The sequence below is a fragment of the Giraffa tippelskirchi genome, chromosome 8 (assembly GCF_054371585.1).
Source record: "Giraffa tippelskirchi isolate mGirTip1 chromosome 8, T2T-mGirTip1v1.2.pri, whole genome shotgun sequence".
NCBI lineage: Eukaryota > Metazoa > Chordata > Mammalia > Artiodactyla > Giraffidae > Giraffa > Giraffa tippelskirchi.
In genome coordinates this window covers 76,151,617-76,162,164 of record NC_137282.1, presented here as the reverse complement: position 1 = coordinate 76,162,164, position 10,548 = coordinate 76,151,617, and positions in this window count along the sequence as shown.

Genomic DNA, 10,548 nt, shown 5'->3' with positions numbered 1-10,548 from the left:
TATTCAGTTCTTCGTTACAGGATGGTCTGTCTACCCAGAGCTAAGAATCAAGTTCATCAAGCTTGCAGGGTACAAGATAAAAATGCAAAAATAAATGGAGTTTCTGTACACTGTAATGAGCTATCTGATGATAAAATTAAATAATACAATTCCATTTACAATGGTTTGTAAGAAGTGTGAACTTCAGTAATGCTTTTAATGAAAGAAGTTCTAACTTAAACTCTGGAAACTAAGAACTGTAGTTTTAAAAATTAATAAATAATTGGGATCAGAAGAGTGAATGTTGTCAAGAAGGGAACATACTGAATTGAGCTACAGCTTAAGTGCAGTGGGCTTCCCTGGTGACTCAGTCGTAAAGAACCTGCCTGCCAATTTGATGCAAGAGACACGGGTTTGATTCCTGGGTCTGGAAGATCTCCTGGAGAAGGAAATGGCAACACTTTCAGTATTCTTGACTGGGAAATCCCATGGACAGAGGAACCTGGCAGGCTAAAGTCCATGTAGTCGCAAAGAGCCTGACACGACTGAGAAGGCACACATATTCAATGCAGTGTCTGTGAAAATTCCACCTGACTTCTTTGTAGAAATTAACAAGGTGATCCTGAAATTCATGTGGAAATTCAAGAAGCTGAGAATACTCAAAATATTCTTGAAAAGGAAGAACACACTTGTGGGATTCACACTTTTCATGTCTACTATAAAGCTGCTGTTATCAAGACAGTGTTGTCCTGACATAAGGGTAGACATACAGATCCAAGGAATAAAGCTGAAAGTCTAAAAATAAGCCTTCACATTTATGGTCAATTGATTTTTATGACTGCTAAGACAATTTAGTGAGAGGAGTAATAGTGTTTTCAACAAATAGTGTGGGAAAAACTAGACTTCACAGGCAATGTAATGAAGTTGGATTCCTACCCAACTCAATATACAAAAATTAATGGAAAATGGACCAGACAACTAAATATCAGAGCCAAAAGTGTAAGGCTAACAAAGAAAATGCAATCACTGATCTTTTTGATCATGGGAAAAGTAGTGATACTCTGTTTTTAGTTTTAGATAAGGCAGCAAAAGCACAAACAACAAAAGAAAGATAGCAAGTTAAAGAGATAGGGTTATATCAAAACTAAAATCTTTGGTGCATTAGAGGACACCGTAAGGAAAGGAAAAACACAACTCATGGTATGTGAGATTTTGCACACCATGGATCTGTCAAGAGGCTTGTACTCTAATTATTTAGAGCATACAAATAACTATTGCAGCCCACCATCAAAAAGACAACCACATTTTAAAATGCATGAATATCTGAATAGACTGTGCTCTAAGTGAGATGTACATATGTATATGTGTGTGTGTGTGTGTGTGTGTGTGCGCGCGCGCACGCTCAGTCCCTCAGTCATGGACACTGAAATCATGAGAAGCCACCTGGTATTTATCACAATGGCCATTGTTGAAAATACAGGTAATAACGAGTTGTCCAGGATGTGAAGAGGCTGGAAGCCTCACTCAGTACTAGTGGGAATATGCAGCAGAACAGCGTTAAGTCTGGTAGGTTCTCAAAATGTTAAGCCTAAAGTTACCATGTGATGCAGACTTCCACCCCTGGGTTATGTATCTATGAGACTTAATGAGAAGATATGTCCACAGAAAACTGGTACATGGATAGTCATAGCTATGTTATTCGTCATAGCCAAAATGTGGGGAAAATGCAATTGTCTATCCATTGATGACTGGATAAACGCATGTGGTGTATCTACGGAATGGAAAGTGTCCTGCAGTAAAAGGGTATCTGCTGTAATGTGGATGAGTCCTGAAAACATTGGAAGTGAAAGAAGCCAAGTCACCAAAGACCATAGGTTGTGTGCTTCCACTCTAAGAAATGTCCAGAGCTTGCAAATGTATAGATAGAGAAAATATATTAGTGGTTATCAAGGGCTGGATGGAGAGGAGAAAAGAAGGTTCCCATAATCGCTGAAGGTTCTGGGTTCTTTTCAGGTGGTAAATATGTTCACAGCTAGATGATACTGATGGTGTGACACTCAATGTAGAAGTGCACACTTTAGAAGGGTGAGTTTTATCATACATGAATTAGATCTAATTACTTCTATCTATGTGAACTGTTATGGTATCTCTTTATGTCTCTATGTATATCTGTACGCGTGTATCATTGACTGTATCCATCTGTCATTATCTATGTGGAATGTCACCATTCCTTTCTATCTGATAATTAAAATCCATCACACCGATCTTGTGGGTGTCACAGTCCACAACTGCTCTATATGACAAAACTATGCATTCTTTTACAAGGATAAATGGCAGTGCATACATGTAACATTGATTTTTTAAAATTGTATTATTTTTTACTGTAAAATCTTTCATATGATATTGTTCCCAAGAAACCCATAGCACTTTTGCAGTAGATGTTGCTGTCTTATTGTAAAGTGTTCTGAGCTAATTGTCATTCCCCCTTCTGTTCTGTTTTGTTCTTTGTTTTGTTTTTTTTTTTTTAGTTTAATTGGAGCTGACTCTGCTGGCTCACAGGCTGTCTTCACTGAATCTAGTCACAGAATTTCCCATTAAACTATCATCCTCCTCATCCTTTCCTTTCTTCCTTCCTCCAAATTCTTAATCTAAGATATGTGAGTCAAATGAATATGAGAAGTGTTTCTTTATTTCATACTTAGAAGAGGAAGGAGGATCTGGTCTAGGGAATTCTATATAAAAACCACAACAATTATAATTCTGTTCTAAGTGTGTTTTAATCTAGTTCCCTGGGAACAGACAACGTAGTCAGATTGGGTACCTTGGGAGAGAGCCTAGAAGGCTGTACACAGAGCGTGGGAAATACAGGAACAGTGGGTTTCTCCCTGTAGTCCTTTTCTGTCCTGGGGCTGAGGGTCAGAGGGAAGGTGAGTTCACATCATCAAAGGAAAAAGGTCACTGGCAGGAGCCACTGCCTTTGAGGGGGGTAGCTGTCCTTTCTCAACCCTCCAGGAGGGAAAGCAAAGGAACACATCCCCCAGCTCACCTCCCCACTCTTCAGACACTTCAGTGCTCCACCTGGTCCAAGCCAACTGGAAGCTGGAGTCAGAGAATCCATTCTGCCTCATTATAAAGGTCATGGAGAGGCATGGAATGGCACTGGTCCAAAGGACAGTCAAGGATACTTGCCCAATAAATGTTAGAAATCCACCGTGTTCAGAACGTTACTGCCTAGTCCCAGAGAGACTGAGAGAATTCACCCACTTATAATTTCACGTTTGTTATCAGCATAATCTAGTTAACACCTGAAAATAATATAGCCACATGGGGCTTTTATTATTTCTACTTTTTAAGTAAGGATGCAGAAGTTCAGAAGGATTACTTGCCCAGAAATGGACAGAAACATTCACAGAGCCAAGATTTCATTCCAGTTCTGATTGACCCCAAAGCCATGTTCTTTTCATTACATGAAGATATTGTTGTTGTTGATCAGTCTCTCAGTTGTGTCCAACTCTTTGCGACCCCACGGACAACAGCATGCCAGGCTTCCCTATCCATCACCAGCTCCCAGAGCTTGCTCAAACACATGCCATCCAACCATCTCATCCTCTGTCATTCCCTTCTCCTGACTTCAATCTTTCCCAGCATCAGGGTCTTTTCCAATGAGTTGGCTCTTCACATCAGGTGGCCAAAGTAATGGAGCTTTGACTTCAGCATCAGTCCTTCCAATGAATATTCAGGACTGATTTCCTTTAAGATTGCCTGGTTTGATTTCCTTGCAGTCCAAGGTACTCTCAAGAGTCTTTTCCAACACCACAGTTCAAAAGCATCAATTCTTCTCACTCAGCCCTCTTTATGGTCCAACTCTCCCATCTGCACATGACTACTGAAAAAAGCACAGTTTAGACTAGATGGACCTTTGTTGGCAAAATAATGCCTCAGCATTTTAATACGCTGTCTAGGTTGATCATAGCAATTCTTCCAAGGAGCAGCATCTTTTAATTTCATGGCTGCAGTCACCATCTGCAGTGATACCTGGAGCCCAGGAAAATAAAGTCTCTCACTGTTTCCATTGTTTTCCCGTCTACTTGCTGTGACGTGATGGGACTGGATGCCATGATTCTAGTTTTTTGAATGTTGAGTTTAAGCCAGCTTTTTCAATCACTTCTTTCACCTTCATCAAGAGGCTTGTTAGTCCCTCTTTGCATTTCTGCCATAAGGGTAGTGTCATCTGCATATCTGAGGTCATTAATATTTCTCCAGGAAACCTTGATTCTGGATTGTGCTTCATCCAGCCTGGAATTTCTCATGAGGTACACTGCATGTAAGTTAAATAAGCAGGGTGGTAATGTGCATCTTTGGGGTATTACTTTCCCAATTTGGAACTAGTCCATTGTTCCATGTCTGGTTCTGTTGCTTCTTGACCTTCATACAGGTTTCTCAAGAGGAAGATAAGATGTTCCAATATTCTCATCTCTTTAAGGATTTTCCACAATTCGCTGTGATCCACACAGTCAAAGGCTTCAGAGTAGTCAATGAAGCAGAAGTAGATGTTTTACTGGAATTCTCTTGCTTTTTCTATAATCCAGTGGATGTTGACAATTTGATCTCTGGTTCCTCTGCTTTTTCTAAATCCAGCTTGTACATCTGGAAGTTCTTGGTTCATATATTGTTGAAGCCTAGCTTGTAGGGTTTTTAGTATTATCTTGTTATCAATGTAATGAAATGAGTGCAATTGTGCAATAGTTTGAACATTCTTTGGCATTGCCTTTCTTTGGAATTGGAATGAAAACTGACCTTTTCCAGTCCTGTGGCCACTGTTGAGTTTTCCAAATTTGCTGGCATATTGAGTGTAGCACTTTCACAGCATCATCCTTTAGGATTTAAAATATCCCAGCTGTAATTCCATCACCTCCACTGGCTTTGTTCATAGTGATGCTTGCTACGAACCCAGTTGACTTGCTAGGCCCAGTTGACTTCACACTCCAGGATGTCTGGCTCTAGGTGAGTGAGCACAACATTCTGGTTTTCTGGGTCATTAAGATCTTTTTTGTATAGCTCTTTTGTGCATTCTTGCCACCTCTTCTTAATATCTTCTGCTTCTGTTAGGTCCATATCACTTCTGTCCTTCATCGAGCCCATCTTTGCATGAAATGTTCCCTTGGTGTCTAATTTTCTTGAAGAGATCTCTCGTCTTTCCGATTCTATTGTTTTCTGCTATTTTTTGCACTGTTCACTTAGGAAGCCTTTCTTATCTCTCCCTTCTAATTCTCTGGAACTCTGCATTCAGAGGGCTTTACCTTTCCTTGTTCCTTTGCCTTTTACTTCTTTTGTTTTCTCAGCTATTTGTAAGGCCTCCTCTGACAACCATTTTGCATTTCTTTTTCTTGGGAATGGTTTTGATTACCACCTCCTGTACAATGTCAAGAACTTCCATCCATAGTTCTTCAGGGACTTCATCAGATCTAATCCTTTTAATCTATTTTTCACTTTCACTGTATAATCATAAGAGATTTGATTTAGGTCATACCTGAATGGTTTTCCCTACTTTCTTCAATTTAAATATGAATTTGGCAATAAGGAGTTCATGATCTGAGCTACAGTCAGCTCACAGTCTTTTTTTTGTACAGAGCTTCTCCATCTTTGTTTGCAAAGAATATAATCAATCTGATTTCTGTATTGACCATCAGGTGATGTCCATGTGTAGAATCGTCTCTTGTGTTGTTGGAAGAGGGTGTTTGCTATGACCAGTGCGTTCTCTTGGCAAAACTCTGTTAGCCTTTGCCATGATTCATTTTGTACTCCGAAGCCAAACTTGCCTGTTACTCCAGGTATCTCTTTGCATTTTAGTCCAATATGATGAAAAGGACATCTCTTTTTGGTGCTGGTTCTAGGAAGATCACATGGATCACAGTCTTGTCTAATTCAATGAAGCTATGAGCCATGGCATGTAGGTCCACTCAAGACAGCCAGGTCATGATGGAGAGTTCTGACAAAACATGGTCCACTGCAGAAGGGAATGGCAAACCACTTTGAGAACCCCATGAACAGTATGAAAAGGCAAAAAGATACGACACTGAAAGATGAATTCCCCAGGTTAGTAGGTGCTGAATATGCTACTGGAGAAGAGCAGAGAAATAGCTATAGACGGAATGAAAAGGCTGAGCCAAAGCGGAAACACCACCCAGTAGTCAGTGTGTCTGGTGGTGAAAGTAAAGTTCAGTGGTGTAAAGAACAATATCACATAGGAACTCTGGATTTTAGGTCCATGAATCAAAGTAAATTTGAAGTGGTCTAACGGGAGATGGCAAGAGTGAACATCGACATTTTAGGAATCAGCGAGCTCACACAGATGGACTTGGGTGAATTTAACTCAGGTGACCATTATATCTACTACTGTGGGCAAGAATTCCTTAGAACAAGTGGAGTAGCCTTCACAGTCAACAAGAGTCTGAAATACAATACTTGGGCTCAAACTCAAAACGAGATAAAGTGGATCCTCACCTTAAAAAAGTCCAATTGTCCAACGTCAAATGTTTCTTGTTCCGCCTAAAACTTACTGAAAAATAACAAACAGATGCTCAAATTGCAACACCTTGTCTTTTAACCATAGGACACAAATAAACTTATTCCATGCCTGTAGGCAATGAAGTAGCTGAGAAGGTCCAGTGTGTGGCCTGCAGTGGGATAATGAAATGTGTACCACTGAGCTGTTCCCCGTTCTTCAGATGTTAAATGGGTGAGGTGGGCTGCCGGAGACCTTAAAGGATACCTTATTTATGTAGAACTTCATCTAGAGATTTGATTTATTCACGAATATAATAAAGCAATTAAATATAAATGTATTAAGTTTGAGCTTGTAAAATGTCATTTTGAGGGATGGATGAGATTAAAAAAAATAGACATCTAGTTTCTGACATCACATAGCCTAAGAATGTAGGCAAAGTTCGACTGTAGGTGGGAGGCAAGATAGCTAAGCAGATGGATGGATGGATGGATGGATGGGTGGATACAAAGGTAATAGATATCTCATAGATGTGTGGATGGATTGATGGATCAGTAGTTAGATGATGGGGAGATAATTAGATAATGGATATCTGATATGTGGATGGATGGGTGGATGGATGGATTGATAGGTAGGTAGGAAGTTAATAGATAGATGGTATATAGATATAGAGACACAGAGATATATGCTAGATACACTTAGCTAGTTATCCATGTGCTTGCTGTCTAAATAGTTGTCATGTACCTATAGCATATTAGCTACTTTGTAGTCAAAGATAAAGTTATATAGTCACTGTCCTCATGGGACGAACAGTCTAATAATGAATTCATAGAGATATATAAATATTGATAATGTGTTGAGAATTACTAAAACGGGCCTGTGCACAACGTATTATTCACAGAGCACACAAGGAGAACTGCTGAATCTAGAGACCAACAGTAAAATGTGATTACATTCTAAATTAATTAATTTAAATTCTGAATGCTAGTGATGCTGTTAATAGGGATAGATCAGTATGGGTCATTGTAGCTGGCAAAGTCCTCTAGGAAAACAGTTGGGATGTGAACCCTGAAAAATGAAAACATTTGGACAAATGGAAGGGCAAGGAAGGACTTTATTATCAGTTTCAGGAATAGAACAGATTCCTGGCTCTTTAAGGGTGCTTAATAAGGGCAAAGATAGTAAATAAGGAGTGGCTTTTTGTAACAAGAATGACAACAAAAATTAAAACTTAATTCCGCTTGCAGGAAGGAAGTGCCACGAAAGAAATGAATGCATTGAAGACAAAATTGTTTCAAATTGTCTTTCCATAGATACAAGCGGGATATTTATAGACAGTTCAGCAGCAACCACAGGCACAACAGAAAGGAGCCTTTCCATCTCCATTTCCAATTATTGTCCTAGAACACTTCAAAGTAAGCAAATCTAAAATCCAATACAGACAGTGTGAGCTCTGGGAACACAAGAGGTTGTGTCTCTTTTATAAAGAGGATTTCAGAGGATGGGAAAGGCAGGAAAGGTGGCATTTAAAGGCAGCAGTTCTGTCTGAGAGAATGCACTGGTAAAGAACGCCACAGGAAGCCGCTCTCTTTTCAAGCAGCATCATCAACGCACCAGGCATGTTGATAAAGGGACGGGACAGCATTCTAATTCTCTAATTCTCTTGCTTTCCAAAGCAAGCCAATGGCTCGCTGCTCAGGGGTAGTAAATTTGGTTCTCTTTGTGCTGTTGATGAATTTGCGATTGAATCAGTGTGCTGTGTGGGGTCCTCAGTGCTCACCTCATCTTTTCCATCCTTTGGGAAACACTTCCCTGAATGGATAGCTCTAAAAAAGTGATAGCAGTGTGTTCTTTTAAATCTCTCCTGAAAGAGGAATTCAGCCCAACCGTGCGCCTAGGAAACGTATTGTAACATCTTCAAACGGGAAGAAGCAGTTTCTTAGACTATATAAATAAGATGACAACAACTAGAACTAAGAAGTCCTACAGGAAGGTAAAAAAAGTTAATTTTGAATCCCAAAATAAGTCATCAGTGAATGATTTCAGGTATATATTACCTTTTTAACCAAACGGCATGAGTCTCAACAAAAAGTTAGTTCAGATTTGAATAGTCCCCAAGATAAGAACCAGAATTCTGAGAACATTAAGTGATTTCCTGTTGGTTAAATGCATTCGTCTTGACCTCCCTGCCCCCACCCCATAGGCTGTCTGTATTCTGTGACATTACAGATGCCAGATCCCTTTTCAGATGCTCCTTTAACTCAGACCTTATTCTCTCCAGATTCTCTTTTCTCTGGCTCAGATTTACCCATGCTAGTTCTTTAAATTATGTTGCTCTTCTGGGCTCAGACTTTCCCTTTACTTTCCTCTGATTTTATAGACCCTTCTTGGAAATTAAACTTAAGTCCTTGTAAACAAATTCCAGTTGTGCATTTCTCTGCTTACATCTACTGTGACTTGCATATGCACATTTCCAATGTCGTGGGGAAAGAAGAAAGTGAAAGTGAAGTTGCTCAGTCTTGTCTGACTCTTTGTGACCCCATGATCTGTAGCCCACCAGGCTCCTCTGTCCATGGGATTTCTCAGGCAAGAGTACTGGAGTGGGTTGTCATTTCCTTCTCTAGGAGATTTTGCCGACCCAGGGACTGACCCCGGGTCTCCCGCATTGTAGGCAGATGCTTTACTGTGTGAGCCACCAGGGAAGTCCAATGTCATGGTAGTCCCTGTAGTCTCATCCGCAGTCCCCAAATGTTCTCCCAGTCTCTTTCCTTGATGCCAGTTAACACTATGATCCCACTAGTTACCCATGCTGGGTTGTTCTGTTGGTCATAACTTTGCCTCCTCATTCTCTGACTTTAATTGCCTTTTATATCCTACCAAAATACATCTCATACACATTTTTGTAAAGTATTTCCTATATCTTGTCTCCCTAATCACTCCACTAGTTGAGATCTTCACTCTTCTCATGAAATGTTACAGTAGATTTCTCATCAATTTCTCCCTGCTTGCATTTTTTGTTTCCTTGAGTATATTTTCCATATGGTCTCCATATTGCTTACTCCAAAGCATAAGTATTACATTATATTCTTATTTATAATCCTTGCTTGGTGTCTACAAGATTAAATCACATCACCTTAATGTTTGACCTCTACTCTCAAATCCTACCGTCTGTCATCTGATTTTGTGAATCAGCTGCCCATCAGGGCACACTCTCTGCCTTCATCAGCGCTCCCTTCAATATCGTTCTCTCTTCCTGGAGCAGCTGTACTCTCTCCTGTGTCTTGTTCAGCACTAAGTCAGGTCTGACTCACTGTGACCCCATGGACTGCAGCACGCCAGGCTTCCCTGTGCTTCACCATCTCCTGGAGCTTGCTCAAACTCATGTCCATTGAGTCGGTGACGCCATCCAACCATCTCATCCCCTGTCATCCCCTTCTCCTCCCGCCTTCAATCTTTCCCATCATCAGGGCCTTTTTCAAGTAGTCAACTCTTCACATCAGGTGGCCAGAGTATTGGAGCCTCAGCTTCAGGCTCAGAGCTTCTAATGAGTATTTCGGGTTGATTTCCTTTAGGATTGACTGGTTTGATATCCTTGCTGTCAAAGGGACTTTCAAGAATCTTCTCCAGCACCACAATTTGAAAATAAGATCTTGTCACTGTTTCTGCTTTTTCCCCATCTATTTGCCTTGAAGTGATGGGACCAGATGCCCATGCCCATAATGTTAGTTCTTGACTGCTGAATTTTAAGCCAGCTTCTTCACTCTCCTCTTTCACTTTCATCAAGAGGCTCTTTAGCTCCTCTTTGCTTTCTGTCATTATGAGGGTATCATCTGTGTATCTGAGGTTGTGGATATTTTTTCCAACAATCTTATTTCCAGATTGTGAGTCATCCAGCCTGGCATTTCACATGATCTACTAGGTGATGTCTTCTCATCCTCAGATCCCTGTGACATATTAACAAATTCCAAGCTTTTATCTTAAAATCAACCAATTCACCTTGGGCATTCCCTAAGTGAAAGACATGCAGTGTGCTATCTGGAATTTTAAAAATGTGTTAAACACAG